This window comes from Macaca mulatta, chromosome 17 (genome assembly GCF_049350105.2).
Source record: "Macaca mulatta isolate MMU2019108-1 chromosome 17, T2T-MMU8v2.0, whole genome shotgun sequence".
NCBI classification, from domain to species: Eukaryota; Metazoa; Chordata; class Mammalia; order Primates; family Cercopithecidae; genus Macaca; species Macaca mulatta.
In genome coordinates, this window is record NC_133422.1 from 37,014,000 (window position 1) to 37,034,090 (window position 20,091).

Sequence of the window (20,091 nt, forward strand, 5' to 3'; positions counted from 1 at the left end):
CTGGACCTGAGTTTAATCTTTCACGTGGCTCTCGTGTACTTGCACATTAATAAACTTGTACACCTTTTTTCCTTTAATCTGTCCATTGTTCATTTGTTCCATACCTTCATGAGATAGAAAAAGATCTTCCACCCCTACATATGTAAGCCTAGAACATATGACTATTAATGTGAAGATTGAGGTATAAGTAGATATTAGTGAAATTAAATATTTTATATAGAAAGCATTCATTTAAACATATGATTTAATATATTTATTTTATTGCAAATAATACTAAATCATCAGAAAAAGTTCTACCATAGATAAATGAGGGTTGGAGACTGAATTATATACCTCTAGAAAGGTAATTGGACTTATGTTTGCAATAACATCTTTGACTTGTGGATCCGTATTAGCCTACTAGGAGTGTCATAAGAGACTGGGTGGCTTAAGCATCAGAAATTTATTTTCTTACAGTTTTGGAGGCTGGAAGTCCAAGAGTAAAGTCCCAGCAGTGTTGGTTTCTGGGGCAGCCTCTATCCTTAGCTTGCCGTCGTAATATCTTTTATTCTGTGTGCAGGCATCCTCGGTATCTCTTCCTCTTCTAAAAAGAACTTCAGCCATATTGAATTAGAGCACTGTCTTTATGATTTGATTTAATTTTAATTACCTCTTTAAAGGTCTAATCTGCAAATATTGTCACACGGTGGGCAAGGAATTCAATATATGAATTTTGGGAAAACACAATTCAATCCAAAATGTGTTTTACTTTCAGAACAATTCAGGAATGTGGATATGTAGAATAACATCTATTCTACATATTCCTGGTAATTCTACATATCCATAACTACCTGAATGGATACAGATAATTCCGAAAGCTTTTAGGAAATGTTAGCAGCAGAATAGATGAGAGCTCAAAGTGTCAAGATATTTTTACTTAAATTAAACATTTGTGAATTATAGTGTTGATCATAATTAATATAAGAACCATAGGAAAATAAACTTTTGTATAGGATATGCTCTGATAATTTTTACATATTATTCATAGATAGATAAACAGATAAACTGAACAGTCATACAAATGAAACAATTTGTAAATTTCCACAATAATTTGCTGTGAAGTTCAAAACATAAAAATAATATTATAGAATAATGTTATTGAAGGGTAGGGACTACATTTAAAGAAAAATCAATTTCCATTAGATCTCCAGCCTGACATATGCTGAACATTTTATACATATATGTTGAATGAATTTGTTTATTAAAACAGTGTGGAGCAAATAAATATAATGTCTGTTTTTATGAAAAAAAATGATTTATATAAAGTTTATCATTATTGCTAACTTAATTAATTTAATAGAATTTAGTTTTTGCTCCAAATATCAAGGTCTACCAGGAATCGGTAAGATATGTTAGACCCACTCTCTATTTTCCAGGGGGTCATAGTATATATAGAGAGATACATTATTATGAAATAGTGAAATATTAAAATAAATCTTCAATGATGTCCTGAGGTTAAAAGAAAGCATAGAAGAATGAACAACTCACTAGACCTGGAGGTCTCTGAGAAGATTTCACAGAGGTTAACGATATATGAATAGACTGCAAAGTATAAGCAGGTAAGAGACTTAAGGATGTTTTCAGCAAAAAGAGAAATAAAATTAACTATTATGATGGTATAAAGAAGCATCCTGTGGAATAAAAAAGAAAACTCTTATTTATACTTATAAAAAGAATTAGTAGGAATTGGACAAGAGATGGCTCTGGATTAAAAGTCTGGAGTTAAGCTATAAAATACTTCAAATTTTAGCCTCTAGCATGGTATCAGGTACCAGCAAGCTTTTCCTGTGAAGGGTAAAATATTAAGCACCTTAAGTTTTGTAGAACGTAGCTCTCAGTCACAGCTACTTACCATTGAAGTGTAAACTACTCATAGACAGTACGTAAACAAAGGAATGTGGCTATGTTACTATAAAATGCTATTTACAAAAACAGCTATTGTTTTCCAAGCTCTGCTTTAGCAAGTGGATACAAAAGAATGGTCAACTTTTATTCAGAAACTATTATAAGAAAAATAAGTTGAAAATATTAATTTCATGTTTTAATTTGTCCTTTTGCAGACTTTCACTTTTCATTTTCACCTTCAAAGTCAAGCAGTAAATTATTTTTATTTCAAGGACGAGACAGTGATTATCTTGTCCAATAAAAAAGCAAATAAAGTCAGATACAGTGTCTCATACCTGTAATCCCTGCATTTTGGGGGGCTGAAGCAGGAGAGTCGCTTGATCCCAGAATTTGAGAATAGCCTAGGCAACATAGTGAGACCTCCATCTCTACAAAAAATTAGCCAAGCGTGGTGGCACTTTCCTGCGCTTGAGTCTAGAAGTTTGAGGCTAGCCTAGGCAACATAGTGAGACCTCTATCTCTACAAAAAATTAGCCAAGTGTGGTGGCACTTTCCTGTAGTCAGAGCTACTTGGGAGGCTGAAGCAGGAGGATCACTTCAGCCTTGGAAACTGAAGCCACAGTGAGCCGTGATGACACCACTGCATTCCAGCCTGGGCTGCAGAGTTCCTGCCTCAAAAAACAAAACAAAATAAAATAAAACTTAAGAAAAGTGTATAAGCTAAATTTCATTATTCTTTTTATCAAACCAAGACTTAAACTAGAAAAATGTGTGATAAATTCGGGGAAAAGAGAGAATTTGATCACACAAGAAGTAGAGAATAGAAAAGCTAGTCCTTCCTGTACTGGAGGATTGCATCAAGAATAATGGAGAGTTTCTGCCATGAAGTGCCATGGTGGTGGGGGTAGGGGGGTAGATAAAGAATAGTAGAGAGAACAGCAAAAGAGTTAGGTGCTCTGGATGTGTTCATCATACCTCTTTAGGATCCAGTATCACCTAAGGGAGGAGTGTGCTAAACGCAGGAGTTACTGTGTACCACTAATATCAGGACTCTAGGTGGAGATCACTTTCTATGTTATTCCCCTACTCCACACCAGAAACCGGCCCCATCACAGTACAGTGCTACATACATCAGGGATAGTCAGAGTCCTGTTTGCACTCGCCGATTGCCTCTGTTCTTAGGTGCAGTGGATAGAACCTTCTGGCAGTGTGGAACCTTCTGGTGCTCCATAGAGAAAACTGAGAAACAAGAAGCAGAGAAAAATCATCTTCACTAGTGGAAGACATGAATGAAATAAAGAAGGAAGAGAAGACCACAAAACAACCAGAAAACAAATAACAAAATGGAAGGAGTACGTCCTTACTTATCAATGATCAATGATAACATTGAATGTAAATAGACTAAACTCTCTAATCAAAAGACATAGACTGGTTAAATGGATGAAAAAACAAGACCATTCATCTGTTGTCCACAAGAAACACACTTTACCTATAAAAACACACATAGACTGAAATACAGGGATGGAAAAAGAGATTCCATTCCAATGGAAAACAAAAAAGAACAGAAGTCACTATACTTATATCAGACAAATTAGATTTGAAAACAAAAACTATAAGAAGAGACAAAGAAGGTCACTATATAATTATAAGGGGTCAATTCAGCAAATGATATAACAATTTTCAATATATATGCACCCAACACTGGAGCAACAAGACATATCAAGAAAGTATTATCATAGTTAAAAATACAAATAGGCCCCAATATAATAATATCTGAAAACTTCAACACCCAACTTTCAGCATTGGATGGATTTTCCAGACACAAAATCAATAAAGAAACGTCTGACTTAATCTGCACTGTAGATTAAATGTATCTAATAGATATTTACAGATCATTTCATCCAAGAGCTGAAAAATACACATTCTTTTCCTCAGCACATGTATCATTCTCAAGGACAGATCATGTATTAGGCCAGAAAACATAAAACATTCAAATGAATAATATCAAGAATCCGCTCTGACCACAATGGAATAAAACTAGAAATTAATAACATGAAGAATTTTGATAACTATACAATTACATGGAAATTAAACAATATGCTTCTTAATGAACAATAGGTCAATAAGGAAATTAAGAAAAAAATTGAAAAATTCCCCAAAACAAATTAAAATAGAAATACAACCTATCAAAGTCTATGAGATACAAGAAAAGCAATACTAAGAGGGAAGTTTATAGCTATAAGTGCCTGCATCAAAAAAGGGGAAAAATTTCAAATAAACAATCTAACAATGCATCTTAAGAACTACAAAAGCAAACCAAACCCAAAATTAGTAGAAGAAAAGAAATAATAAAGTTCAGAGAAGATATAAACAAAATTGAAATTAAAAAAATACTAAAAATCAATAAAAATTGTTTTTTTGAAAATTTTAACAAAACTGAGAAATCTTTAGCTAATCTAAGAAAAAAGAGAGAAAATCCAAGTAAATAAAATCAGAAATAAAAAGGAGACATTACAACTGACACTGCAGAAATTCCAAGAATCATTAGTGACTGCTATGAGCAACTATAGTACCAATAAGTAAAACGTCTAGAAGAAATGGACAAATTTCTAGATACATACAACTTACCAAGTTTAAAACAGGAAGAAATCCAAAACCTGAACCCACCCAAAACAAGTAATAAGGTTGAAGCTGTAATATAAAGTCTCCCAGTAAATAAAAGCTTTGGTCCTAATGGCTTCACTGCTAAATTCTACCAAACATTTAAAGAAAAACCAATACCAATCCCACTCAAACTATTCCAAAAAATAGAGGAGGAGGAAATACTTCCACACTCATTCTATAAGACCAGTATTACTGTGATACCAAAACCAGACAAAGACACATCATAAAAAGAAAACAACATGCCAATATCTCTGATTAATATTAATGCAAAAATCCTCAATGAAATATTATCAAACTGAATTAAACTATATGTTAGAAAGATCATTCGTCATGGCTAAGTGGGATTTATCCCTGTGATATGAGCATGGTTCAGCATACACAAATCAATCAATATGTTATATCATATCAACAGAATGAAGGGTAAAAAACATACGATCACGTCAATTGATGCTAAAAAAGCATTTGATAAAACTCAACAACCCTTCATGACAAAAACCAAAAATATTGGTGATAGCAGAAACATATCTCAACATAATAAAAGCTGTATATGACAGACTCACACAGCTAGTATTACACTAAAATGAGGGAAAACTGAAAGCCTTTCCTCTATAAGCTGGGACAGACAAGAATGCCCACAGTCACCACTGTTATTCAACATAGTGCTGGAAATCCTAGCTAGAGCAATCAGACAAGAGGAAGATATAAAGAGTGTCCAACTTGGAAAGGAATAGGTCAAAATATCCTTATTTCCAGATGACATTATCCTCTATTTTGAAAAACATAAAGACTCCACAAGAAACTATTAGAATTGATGAACAAATTCAGCAAAGCTGTAGCCTGTAACATCAACATACATAAATCAGTAGCATTTCTATATGCCAACACTGAACGATGTACAAAAAGAAATAAAAAATAGTCCCATTCACAATAGTCACACATAAAATACCTAGGAATTAACCCAAAAAGTGAATGATCTCTATAATGAAAACTGTAAGACACTGATGAAAAGAATTGAAGAGGACACCAAAAACATGAAAAAATATTCCATGTTCAGGGATTGGAAGAATCAGCGTTGTTAAAATATTCATACTACCCAAAACAATCTTCAGATTCAATGCAATCCCTTTTAAAATACCAATGACATTCTTCACATAAATAAAAATATTATATAATTTATATGAAACCACAAAAGACAGAGAATAGCCAAAGCTATCCTAAGCAAAATGAGCAAAATGAGAGGAATCATACTACCTGACTTCAAATTATACTATGGAGCTGTAGTAACCAAAAGAACATGGTACTGGCATAAAAACAGACACATAGATCAATGCAACAGAATAGAAAACCCAGAAACAAATCCACACACCTACTATGAATTCATTTTCAATGAAAGTATCAAGAACACACACTGGGGAAAAGATAGCCTCTTCAATAAATGGTGCTAAGAAAACTGGAGATCCACATGCAGAACAACGAAACTAGAGCCCCATCTTTTGCCATATACAAAAAAAAAAAAAAAATCAAATCAAAGTAGATTAAAGACTTACATCTAAGACCTCAAACCATGAAACTACCAAAATAAAACTACCAAAATGAAACTCTCCACAACTGTCTGGGCAAAAATTTCTTGAGCAATACCCCACAAGCACAGGCAACGAAGGCAAAATGCACAAATGGCATCTCATCAAGTTAAAAAGTTTCTGCACAGTAAAGGATACAATCAAAAAAGTGAAGTGATAGCCCACAGAATAGGAGAAAATATTTGCAAACTGCCCATCTGACAAGAGATTAACTACCAGAATGTATAAGGAGCTCAAACAACTCCATAGGAAAAAAATCTAATAATCTGATCAAAAGATGGACAAAATATTTGAATAGACATTTCTCAAAAGAAGGCATACAAATGGCATAGAAATGAATAGGTACTCAATGTCATTGATCATGAGAGAAAATGCAAATCAAAAATATAAGATATCATCTCATCCCAGTTAAAATGGCTTATATCCAAAAGATAGGCAATAATAAACACTGGCAGCATGTGGAGAAAATGAAACCCTTGTACACTGTTGGTAGAAATGTAAGTTAGTACAACCACTATGAAGAACAGTTTGAAAATTCCTCTAAAAACTGAGCTACCATAGTATCCAGCAATCCCAATGCGGGGTACACACCCCAAAGAAAGGACATCAGTATGTCGAAGAGATATCTGCACCTCCTATTTGTTGTGGCACTGTTTATAATAACTAAGGTTTAGAAGCAGCCTAACTGCCCATCAACAGATGTATGGATAAACAAAATGTGGTACTACTACATAATCGAGTGCTGTTCAGCCACACAAAAAAAATGAGATCCAGTCATTTACAACAACATGGATGGAAATGTAGATCATTAGGTTAAGTGAAAATATGCCAGACACAGAAAGACAAACATTGCATGTTCTCACTTATTTGTGGGATCTAAAAATCAACACAATTGAACTTATGGATGTAGAGAGTAGAAGGATGGTTACCAGAGGCTGGGAAGGGCAGTTGGAGTGTAGGGGAGATGGAGATAGTTAATAGGTACAAAATCATAGTTAGAAAGAATGAATAAGATCTTCTATTTGATAGCGCAACAGGGTGACTATAGTAAATAATAACTGTAGATATTAAAATAACTTAGAGTGTAATTGGATTGTTTGCAACTCAGTGGATAAATGCTTGAGGCGACAGATACCCCATTCTTCATAATGTGCTTCTTTCACATTGCATGCCTGTACAAAAATACCGCATATGTCCCATAAATACATACATGTACTATATACCCACAAAAATTAAAAATTAAATAGAAGAGAAAAATTAAGGCTGCCATGCAAGCAGACAATCCATGATTCAAGTGGAGCACATGGCAGAAACTCTGAGACCTGTGCATGTGTCAGCTAAGGTAGAGCACCACTGGACACGTGGGAAGGTGCCAGGTAAGAGTTATACAGTTGCCAGGCGTGGTGGTTCACACCTGTAATCCTAGCACTTTGGGAGGCCGAGGCGGGTGGATCACAAGGTCAGGAGTTCGAGATCAGCCTGACCAACATGGTGAAACCCCATCTCTACTAAAAATACAAAAATCAGCCGAGTGTGGTGGCATGCACCTGTAATCCCACCTACTCAGGAGGCTGAGGCAGGAGAACTGCTTGAACCCAGGAGGCAGAGGTTGCAGTGAGCCGAGATCATGACACTGCACTCCAGCCTGGGCAACAGAGTGAGACTCTGTCACAACACACACACACACACACACACACACACGCACGCACACGAAGAATTATACAGTCACCACAGCAGAGGCCACTGGGTCAGATAAACCATACCTACCTCCATAATATGAAACACCTCTATGGGAAGAATGTAGGGAAGGTGGACAAATATAAAGAACTAAAATTTAAGAGACAGATAATTTTTCCTTACAATAAACCTATTTAACAAACATGGAAAATAGACTCTCTAAATTATTACAAAAACTAAATTTTCAAAAGTCAACTAAAAACTAGTTTTGGTAAAGTGGCTTATAATACTGAATTACCAGCACATCATGTCTAAAAGGTCAATTTTCTTTGCACGTGTGAATAGTTTCAATATAGTGAAGTTGATATGCAATTCTGCTTCAAAAAGCATATCTAAAAATTGTCTTTTAGAAAACTAAACCTAAATAAAGTAAAAAAAAAAAACAAAAAGCAGGACAATAACAGTAGAGAGGAAACATTTCTAAGACAGAAAGAACAGTTAAGAGATTTGGTGCATCATCATGAAAATCTGAACTGAAAAAAAAAAAACAAACAATAAAAGTAATGAAAAAAACACATGAATGAATTGAGTTTTAGCATTTTTTTTTTTTTGGACTACATGGCTTTACAATTTAAAGCAGGATCATAAAATTGAGTGGCTGTGTGATTAAACACTTTTATTTAACCTTGTGTTTACTCTTTAAAAGGCAAATACAAATACACCATGGTATTTTCCTCAATGATTATGTTTCTTTTCTTTCTTTTTTTTTTCTTAACTTCATGTTCTAAAATCTGGATTGGAGCTGGATGTGGTGGCTCTTCTCGGTAATACGATAATCCCAGCACTTTAGGAGGACAAGGTGGGTGGATCACTTGAGTCCAGGAATTTGAAACCAGCTGGGACAACATAGTGAGACCTTATCTCTACAAAAAAATAAAAATAAAGATAAAAACATAGCTAGGTGTGGTGGCATGTGCCTATAGTTTCAGCTACCAGAGAAGCTGAAATGGGAGAACTGCTTGAGCCCAGGAGGTTAAAGCCACAGTAAGCCAAGATCACACCACTGTACTCCAGCCTGGGCAATAGAGTGAAACCCCGTCTGCAAAAAAATAAAAATAAATAATAATAATTGAAGTCAATACCTAGATGATAAATTTAAGCTATATTCCAAAATCTATTTAATTGATAAAATAATAGAACATATTGATGGATTTGATTGTATAATGAGTAGTGGGAGGGAAAGACAGCAGCTGAGGTTTACTCTAATATTTATTTGTAAAACTAAGTAAATGATGATATCACTGAGCAAGACAGCAAGTACAGAAGAAGAAGCAAAATTTAGAAGTAGGCTAAGAAGTAATTAATTTAGACTGAAAGAACTCAATTTTATGTTGTCTATGAGATACACAAAAGGTAAAGTATCCCAGAACAGAGAAAGAGTTTAGATATGGCTATCATCATTGCCTGCAAATCATAAGAATTGATTATTCCAAAGCTGAAGCCATACAGGAAAAACATCTGGTGCAAGAAATTGACCAATGAATGAACAGAGAGCAACAAAAATTTATAAACCGTGAAGAATGAGAGAAATTTGTTAGGAATCCTAAGAAGAGTAGTTATATTAATGAGAGAATATGAAAGAGTAGACTCACGAGGTGGAAAGAGGAAAGTCATAAATACAGTGGGTGAGTAGCAATGTCAAATGCTAACAATAGGTCAGATTAAATGAAAACTTAAAACAGGCTTTTGCATCAGTTACTTCAGCAGCAATTTTGGAGTAGAAGTCAAAGGCAGTAGATCTGTGAATTAATTTGAGGAAATGGAATTTTTTTGTTACTATTTTCAGAGATTCTGGAAGTGAAGTGAATCAAAAGAAAAAATAGTAGAAGAGGGAGGTCAAGGCACGAGGAATGTAAAAAAGAATTCAGATGTACATAAGTTTGGTCTCAGAGCACTACGGAAAGTTAAAAGGTTGAGCATTGAATATGTTTTGTTAATTTGCTCTGGACCAAGTTGAGTGAAGATATTGTACAGAGTAAAAATTTGTAATAGTTGTTATAAGACACGTAAAAAAGATGGACTGTAGACAAGTAAAAACATGACTCAATGGCCATGGCATTGTAGGTGATATTTAGAAACCATGAAGCTATAACTGTGTCACTCAGCGTTATTCCATAATTATCCCGTCAGCAGGCTACAAGAAGGAAAATTCCATTTTAAAAAACCAAACATGAGATGAAGATTCCATGGAATTTTTCTTGAGTTAATCTCATTTGCCTGTGAAAGAAATGTCACTAAAATGTTTATCTGCAAACAAGAAAGAAATCCTGTTTATCTCTTAAAATGATATATAAGAAAGAGCTGGGCAAGGTGGCTCACATCTGTAATCCCAGTGCTTTGGGAGGCTGAGACAGGAGAATTGCTTGAGGCCAGCAGTAAGAACAGCCTGGGCAACACTGTAAGACCCTGTCTCTACAAAAATTGTAAAAAATTAACTGGGTGTGATGGTGTGCACCTATAGTCCCGGTTACCAGGGAGACTGAGTGAGGAGGATTGCTTGAGCGAGGAGGAGTTTGAGGTTGCAGTGAGCTATAATGGTGCCACACTGCACTCCAACCTGGGTGACAAAGTGACACCTTGTTTCTTAAAAAAAAAAAAAAAAAAAGATACATAAGAAAGAGCAGGGGCTGTGTGCAGTGACTCACACCTGTAAACCCAACACTTTGGTAGGCCGAGGCAGGTGGATCAACTGAGGTCAGGAGTTTGAGATCAGTCTGATCAACATGGTGAAACCCCATCTCTACTAAAAATACAAAACTTAGCTGGGCAAGGAGATGGGTACCTATAATCCCAGCTATACTGGAGGCTGAGATAGGAGAATGGCCTGAACCTGGGAGGCAGAGGCTGCAGTGAGCTGAGATCTTGCCATTTCACTCCAGCCTGGGCAACAAGAGTGAAACTCCATTTCAAAAAAAGAAAGCAAGAAGTATATCAGGGACCTGACAAACTTTCATCAAATTAGTATATGGAACATTGGCATGGTACACTCTTTTTTTGTTTTTTTTTTTTTTTCTCTTTTTTTTCTCTCTCTCTCTCTTTTTGTTTTTTTCCTGAGCTTTGAGGTATGGTATGGTTTTTAAAGTTGAATTTAGCATGAGAAGATTTGGGTTCAAATTATGGCTCTGCACCAACTGTGTTTTGTGTTTGTAGCTGCTTCAACAGTTGTGATTGATTGTTTTTATGGCTAGTCCTGATTACACCATAATAGGGACCCTGGGGTTTGTTTCGTTGTGTTTTTGTTTTTTATATCTGTTTGAATGAGTTACTACAGAATGAAGGAATAGGTAAGCAAAGTGTTCGAAACATAGCTGGTGCTAATAAATGGGATTTGTTATTGTCATGGTTTCTCTACTCATTTTTCTATTAACTTCTAAGACATCATTATACTCTAAAGTCTATCTCTCATACTGTAAATTTAGGCAGAGTTTTGTTCCTACAAAAATATAATAATAATTATCCTCTTTGCTCCTCTAAACTTATTTGTGAAATAGTCCACATAGAGTATTTATAAGATCTATTCAACTAATCAGCTAATATAAAAATGTATGAGTATATGTTTCTGAAACCAATGATCTCCATTTTCGCAGGCAAGGAGTGAAGATAATCAAATGTTATAAAAAGGAGAGTGGTGTTAAAGCAAAAAGTAATGATGGCATAGAAATTTCACATCTTTAGCAAATGCATCAAATCTTTTCCAAACTACACACAAGCTTTCCTTGCCTCAGAACAAATGAATTAAAATTCAGTGAAAAGGCAAACCCAAACATTTGCTTTTCATATAGCACTGGTATACCAAATGAGGAATTTATTATAGTACAGTATATGTAAAGCTCTTTGCTTAAAATCAGCTTAATTTTTCTCCTTGAAAGAATAGTATATTCATGGTTTTTAACTTGATTTTCTTAGATGCAAGAATAATAAAATGCCTACAGAATATTCTCTTTACATTATATTGAGATATAAAATACCACACACTTATACCACTGTAGAGTCATATTTATTACATTTCATTTCTGGAGCATGACATAGTTGAAAGGTCTGTTAAAGTGATATTACAATTACAATTTGTGTTCAAAGCACAACAAGGGAATTATAATTCTTAATACAAATGGTTATATGGCTGGTAGTGCAGTTTATTCTCTAGTTGGTGGCTCTCACATAAGCTAGAGGATATTCTACCCTCTCCCAACCCCAAAGAAAACAATAGTGAAACAAAACAGCAAAATCTGGCTATGGACTGGATAACCAAGTTAATCTCATTTACTCGTGAATGAAGTAGTTCCTTTTGGTAGATTGTTGCTGATATTTTAAGAACCTCTGTTACAACCACTACTGTAAAGTGGGAGTACAACTTCAAAGCAAAACTTCTCTGCTGATTCTGCATTGTTATATGTGGAATGGCTAGTATAAACAACATATAAGCCTAGCAGTATTTTAGGAGACAAAGTATTAATCAACCACCAGGGAGCTCACCCGTATTAAACCCCCTGAGGTTTCTGAAAGTATTATCAGTAAAGCAATTCCAATGCCTCTGGCAGTCAAAGGGTTTTAGTATGTTAAACTCAACTGCAATTTTTTACTGAGAGGGGAGGGATGCTCTGGAATACTTAATGTGACAATTTGTAGCTGCTAAAGTTGGGGATTTTATTGTTTGTTCCTACAATTATGTTTCCTGACAATCCTACTTAGGTCCTAGGATTTTAAAGTCATGAAACCCAAAGAGAGTCTATCTTTTGGTAGTTAAGCAGACAGCATATTTACAAATGGAATTAAAAATAAAACACAACCAAAAGATGTCACTGTTTTCAAATTATTTTGTATTAGATTGGCCTTGAAATTGGTGTAAGGTTAGGTACCATAACAATAATTTGATTTATTTTTTTCTTATATCACCTAATCTCTTCTGGATTGCTTAAAACATTGTATCTAATTTTAATAACATTAACCATTTCCACTCTCACATACAATCCCTCAACTAGAGATATACCTTTTTCAAAATACTGATTATCAGCTAGCAACTGAAATAGATTTAGAACTGCCTGAACTTGAATATCAGCATTGATTTTGGAGAGTGAAAGGTAATTAATTTAACTAAAGAGAAGTTGGCAATATAGTAAACAAATAAAATAAACAAACCAATGGTATTCTCTACCAATTTTTTTCTTATACTTGACTTTCACTTCTTCATTTTTGCCTAATTTAGTATATAAAGACAGGGTGAAGAGAGGGAAGGAGAATAAATGGAAAGCAAAAGGAGAACATGTTTCTCATTTATAGAAAAAGCAATTACAATAGAATAAAAATGCACCAGAGTTAATTTGCCTACCAGTTTAGTTCTTCCCAGACCCTGCTCTTCAAAATGCTTTTATATCAAGATGTTGAAAAATAAAGGAACATTATAGTCATATACAGAATGTGTAACAGAAAGGATAGACCTGATAGATATCTATTACATAATTCTATCTAAATATTTATACAAAATAAGCAAAATTTATGGAGTCTAATAGCATTTAGAAGACATATAACTTCTTTAATTAAACTAACACCCACCTGCTTTAATTGAAATAGTGATAGAAAACTGTGTTTGTACAGAAGCACAATTATATGAAATAATTTATGTTTATATTGTCTATAAATATTGCATTTAACTCTGTAGCTATAGCTAAGCTATTAATGTTTCGCAGGTCAATTTTAAAATTATAAAACACATAAACATAATTTATAACATTACATTCATATGAGTCATTGTACATCCAGTGATGTGATTACTCCCAAAGGAAAAAAAAAATAGGGTTAAAACCAAGTGATTAAACTGTGGTCATACTACAGAGAATATCTCACAGATTAATCTTTTAATTTTTATGTAACTTATTCTACCTCTTCTAGACCATAGAGAATTCATAGCATTTCTTGAATCTTGTATCCCTTTTCATTCTAAATCCACTGCTCATTATTTTCATAAATGGAGACATTTGTTTTCACCAACACAAATTCTAATATTGCAGTTATTGTTAAGTGACACTCAATTTTTTAAAAGGCATTCCTAAATTAATGTCCTCTTCTATTGAAGAGTTATTTTGAGAGACTTTTCTCTGAAGGATATACATTCATTTCTCCCCATTTGGCAGGACAAGTTTCAACACAGTTTTATATTCATTTTCCTGAGGAATGCCAAATTTTGATACACTTTGTGACCTTTCTTAAAAAGCCTTGAAAAACACAAACATAAAATATTATATGTGTTTGTTGCTAAACATATTAGTATATTTTATAAATTTGTGCACGTCCAAAAACATTTTGCCTCCAGATGCAATTGCTGCTGATACAAAACTGAATCAGTCATTCTTATTTTGTTATATTATGCGTAACTTGGCTTTGCTTCTGGATACATTTAGAATTTTCACCCTCCTTTGTGTTCCAAGATTTGACCTAGTTATGTTAAAGAGCAAGTCATCAAATTTCTTCTGATTTCATTGAATGGATCCTTTCAATTTTAAGATACATTTTTTAAAATCAGGAAATTTTTCTTGTATTTTTGCTGTAATTGAATTAACATAACTCATCAGTCTTTTCACCTTATTTTTCTTTTATATTTTTAAACTCTTCATAGTTTTTACTGTAAACATTTGGGTACCCCTTTCACTTTGCCTTCAAAATCATTGAAACTTAACTGATAGGTGTGTCTGTTTTATTCACAGAACCACCAGCATTCAAAATGTAGCTGCCTACCAACAAGCTATATTGTCGTAGGCAAGTTACTCAAATTCACTCGGAGTCAGTTTCCTCATTTATAAATGAGATGATAGGAGAATCAAATGTTTGGATTTATTATGAGAATTGGGTAAGTTAAGAATAACATCAAGTGTATAGAACAGTTCTTAACCCTTTGTAACCATGAAGAAAAACATTATCTATTTTTTTTTTAACAAGCAGATGGCTTTTAGCCCGCTAATATATTATTTGATTTATTCATGGATTTTTTCTATTCCAAAAATTGTGCAATTTTACTTGCTCTCTTCGCTGTTTACTTTCATATAGCTAAGTCTATTTTTCAATGTATATTTTTGACTACCCAACTTCTCCTCGGAATTTCTTTGGCATGTGTTATTAGTATTTTTATTTTTAATGGTCTTTTCCTGAATTGTTTGGTATCAATGTGGTCCTTTATTCATGTCTTTCTTATTCCACATAAGTATGGTAATCATTGGTTTTTCATTCATTTTTACATGCAAAGACCAAGTGTTTAACATAAAGCATTGATATAGACTTCCTTTTCTGTTCTGTGAGTCTGTTCCACAGGAGGTCTCTTGCTTAGTAAGGAAGGCTATGACAGGCGCCATGTCAGAGGATGCTTCACTGCAGAATGCCTAAACATAGCACAGTTTCCAAAGGAAGGAGGACTTACTCTGACTACAGTCCTTCAGAAAATTTCATTACTAGGAAAAAGTCATGGTCTTCCATTTTTTTAAATGTTCCCTTCAGAAGCTATGATTTCTTTTTGGGGGGCCTTGACATCTACATTTGCATCTACCTGTGTACCATATCTGCCATGAATAAAGAGCAGGTCTTAGTTTTAAATCCAGCTGCAACCCTAGTGGGGCAGTGGGATAAAAGAGGAAAGCTCAAGCTGGCTGAGATGTTTTAATTAAAGTTCTGTAATAAATTACGTAGACAATCTCTTCTTCTCATCTTTTGTTCTTTGGATTTATTGACCCTAAGCTTAGAGCTTGTCTGAAGTCACATGGGAAGGAACCTTTATCTCTGGTGTTCACAGGCGCTGGTTGCTTTTCTATTTCATCTTCCGAAATTCAAACCCAATTCATTTTTACACATTCAAAAGTCTTTCTGAACAATTTCTGCATACTTTTGTTTGTTTGTCTGCCTTTTTGCATGTTACGGTTACATTTCTAGTTTCTTTTAATGAAGGAGCTTCTCATTATCTACCATGATCAGTTCCAGGAAAAACAAAAAGTCACTCAAAGTAAATCATCTTAAAGCAAAGACTGAAATTTTATATAAGGAGAGGACACAATAAAGTTTGTTTGGAAAATTAGCTTAAAATAAAAAAATAAATATTTTCAAGATCCTTAGTAAGTTTTTTCATCAGTGGTTAGCTGTTTTAATACTGACATGTATTATATTATGTACATAATTTGTAATTCCAACAGCTGCAGTTCTCTAATATCACTTCCATTGCTTTCAAGACATCCTGCATATATCTTCAGAATTTCAATTTTGATTTTTTAAATGTACATTATATTTATATTACATTGTGGATTGTTCTCAATATAGGATTGTGAAGGAGAAAATATCTGACAAAATTGTGATGTGATTAGCTAATATTAAATGATATATATTCCATCAATTCAGTAGAATGAAAAAAATTTTAAAAAACTATGTTGTACTCTTTTTGTTTTAAATTATTTTGTAAACATTTTTTCTTTTGTAAATCACAAACTCTATTTTCTAGACCTCATAAAAATAAATGATCTCAAACAGTTAATAGTTAAATGGCTAATAATGGTTGAATCTTCTGGTATGTATTTTCTTACCAACCTTTTTATAAAGCTGTTTCAAATTAATTCATAATAACTTTTCAGTGTAAGAATTTTAGAGATGAACTCTTAATGATTCTTATTTTTAAAGCATTACTTTATCACAAAAGTTCATTCTAAATAATTTCTATATATTAATTACATATACATATATTATTTATTGCACACTTAATTTGTACCACCAACTAGCAGTAAGAGGCAATCTAAGATGTAATTTTTTAGAAAGAATCCCCAACATTTCCTCACCATAACTCTTTTTAACAGAGTAAGGCTTGAGTGATTGTTGGTTTCTTCGGAAAAGCCTGCTATCCATGATAAGATTTTCTAATTCCAGCCTATCAACAATCAACAAAAGGTCTAATACTTTGCCTCTGTTCATTTTTATATGCTGATTTCTTGGACATTGTCAGGAGGTCTGGGACATAACTGCACAATATCTCTTTCTGTTAAAATATGTTTTAGCCTTTGGCCCTTATTGAAGTACATGTCCTTAACTACAGACATGCTCTACTCATATATTTACAAGAGTCCAATAAGGATCATGGTTAAGTTACTTCACTTTTATAGCCTACAGTTACAAAATTGGAATTGTTCTATATATAATTCAGGCTTTTTCATAGTATTAGTCCATAGCCATGTGGTAATAAAAATTTGTCTTGCATACCGTGAAACACAGCAAAATTAATCTCATGCATACAATATTTGTGCAAATTAGTAACCAACCTCTGTTAGTTTTGAAAGAAACCCTCCATTTTAATAAAATATATGCAAAGGATTCAAACTAAATTCTTTGATCACGTAACAATTTGAGTGATTATTAGCAAATATATTACTTCTAAGGAATTCTAATCTATGTAAACATATATGAATATGGAGTATAAATGTTAACTCACTATATTATCTAGAAAATTCCAATTTGATTATGTTGAGACTTTCAGTAAAGGGCAAAAATCTGAAGTAATAGTCTTTGTTCATTAACTAGGATGAGAGAATGATTGATTGATTGTTTAATATTTAAACTGTTCTTCCATGTGCATTGAATTAACTCCTCTGTTGATAGGGTAGCTGTCATGAATAATGCTTCGACAGCTTAAATAACGAATTATTTCATTAGAAGAACTGCAATATCATCATTGTTATTTGTTATTCATACAAATTATGCTAATTATTACCATGTCATATTTTAAGAAGCTTAGATGAAGTCCCTCAAAATTAAGCAATAGTTTTAGGACAACGAAGTAATATACTAAGACATTCCATTTGCAAAATAAGGGTTATATTAGCCATGATTTTAGAAGATGACTTTTAATCTGTGACTCTACCATTTATTTTTCATGTATCCTGGATATATTTATATATGTTTAATGTCATTCATTTATAATGACTTATAAATAATAAGAATGGTATATTTTTATCTTTTTTTGTATAGGGTTAAATGTTGTGCACAATTATTAAACATTTTCTCACTAGTTCATTTTAATTCAGCTGTAATAAGTGTAATAAGTGTAATATGTGGCATTTGGACTGCTGAAGTTAGTCAAGAGGCCACAATTACATAGCTCTTCTCTTGTATTTATTGTATGCTAAGATAATTGGGAAATTATATTTCTGAATTTCAGATGTTCAACTAGTATCTTGACAGAGAGAACATAATACTGTTAAAGTTACTCACAAAATCTGGCAGACCAATTTAATTCAGTTTTTGTTGAGGGGAAGCTAATTCTGTTAGATACAATGGTGTATGCAGAGTTTTAAAAAAAGTCTTTGTCCTCTAGGTCTTTAAAGTGTGATGATGGATCAAGGTGAAATAATAATAAAATAAAAATGATAATGAAAAACAAAATATTTGTCATAAGAAATTATAAATAAATTGTTATGCAGTCCAAGAAAGGGGAAATCATATCCAATTATAAGCAATTAGGACAGGACTTTCACTTAGGTAGGACTTACAGGGATGTTAAGAGACGACTTTAAGAAATTTTAAAATAAAAGGATTAATATAATTTTCATATGTAGAGATGAGGTGCTGAAGCCATTCTAATTAAAAAGGAAAATACTTGAAAACATAAGGCATATTTAAGAAATGCCAATTAGTTCAGGATCAGAAATGCATGTAAGTGCTGTATGTTAATGAATACTGCTTTATTTCACCACCTGATTCTTTTTCACCCTTCACTCTAGAAAATCTGAATCCTATTCTCCTGTCACCATAACAGAAGTAAAAGCTGAGAAAGATGGACCAGGTGTGTGTGTGTGTGTGTGTGTGTGTGTGTGTGTGTGTGTGTGTGTATGTAAAAACTTCAGACAAGTTAAATTTAACAGAGTCTATTTTTGCAAAAAACTATTCATGAATCAGGCAGCACTCTGAACCAGGAGAGGTTTACAGAGTTCCATTCAGGAACGTGGACAGGCAGCATTTATAGCCAGAAAAAGAAACTGACACACATAAAGAGCTTGATGGGTTATAGCTTAGCATTTGCCTTATATAAACATGATCTGATAGGTGGCCCACCTGTGATTGGCTAAAGCTTGGTTGCTCTGATTGGCTGAGACACAGATGTTTGATATAAGAATCTACTCTTAGGTTACAGTATTTTTTTTTTTTTTAATATTAAGTTAGGTTGCAGTTTTCTGTGTGGAAATTCAAAATACAGAGGCAGTTTTAGGTCAAAGGTAATGCAATTTAACAATTTGTAGCTTGGTTTTGTTTCATAAAATGCACTACATTTGTTTTCTGAGACAGAGTCTTACTCTGTCGCTCAGCTGAAGTGCAGTGGTACAATCTCAGCTCACTGCAATCTTCCCCTCCTGGGTTCAACCAATTCTCGTGCCTTAGCCTCCCAACCAGCTGGGAGTACAGGCCTGTGCCAGTAAGCCAGACGAATTTTTGTATTTTCAGTAGAGACAGGGTTTCACTATGTTGGCCAGGTTGGTCTTGAACTCCTGACCTCAAGTGATCTGCTGGCCTCAGCCTCCAAAAGTGCTGGGATTACCCACCACACTGGGCCTAAAATGTACTTTAGAAATGTTCAAATCATACACCAGAAGGGTCATGGAATAAATATTTGAAAGTGATGTTTTTCATTTTATTCCTGAGTGAAAACTTCCTTAGGTAAGAAGAAACTGCAAAAAGTCATGAGGACCAACTCCAGCTACCACGGTTCCACATATACCTTTTTTTAGGTAACTATTCTGGGACAACCATCTGCAGTTGTACTTTCCATTAGATGAGTCAACATATTCTGAGCAATATGTTTCAATGTCTGTCATTGTAAAGAGAGTCAAGAAGTCATTCTTCTTAAATTATAGCTTATTGAGAACATTTTCAGATAATTAATGTTCAGAACATTATATTTTCACTAATTATTTCTGAAAATAGCACATTTTTAATGTATAGCCTAATCCTGTACCTTCTTGGAGTTAGAAAACACAAAAGAATCATAGTGCTGCCTTTACTGAGCAGTTTTAAGAACAGTCAGTTTGGAAAAAACAAAATTGGGACTCAGAACAAAAGAATATTTTATATAAAACATTTTTGTCCATTAGTATTCCAGTTCTTGATCTTACTGTTCTTAGATATCATGACCTTTTAATTTCCTATTCACCATATGCATTGTATTTAATACAATATATTATGACAATTCAGATTCGTTAAACTACACAATTAGCTG

The 20,091-nt window shown here is 33.5% G+C and overlaps 1 long non-coding RNA gene across 1 annotated transcript in view; it reads right to left on the reverse strand.

Moving 5' to 3' along the window:
* Positions 1 to 252: 252 nt before the first annotated feature.
* The window catches only part of LOC106994281 (uncharacterized), a 146,336-nt gene continuing 126,497 nt past the window's right edge, over positions 253 to 20,091 (reverse strand). Inside the window, exon 4 of the long non-coding RNA XR_013407646.1 lies at positions 253 to 3,123. This is a non-coding gene — a long non-coding RNA (uncharacterized LOC106994281). The remainder of the gene's footprint in view (positions 3,124 to 20,091) is intronic.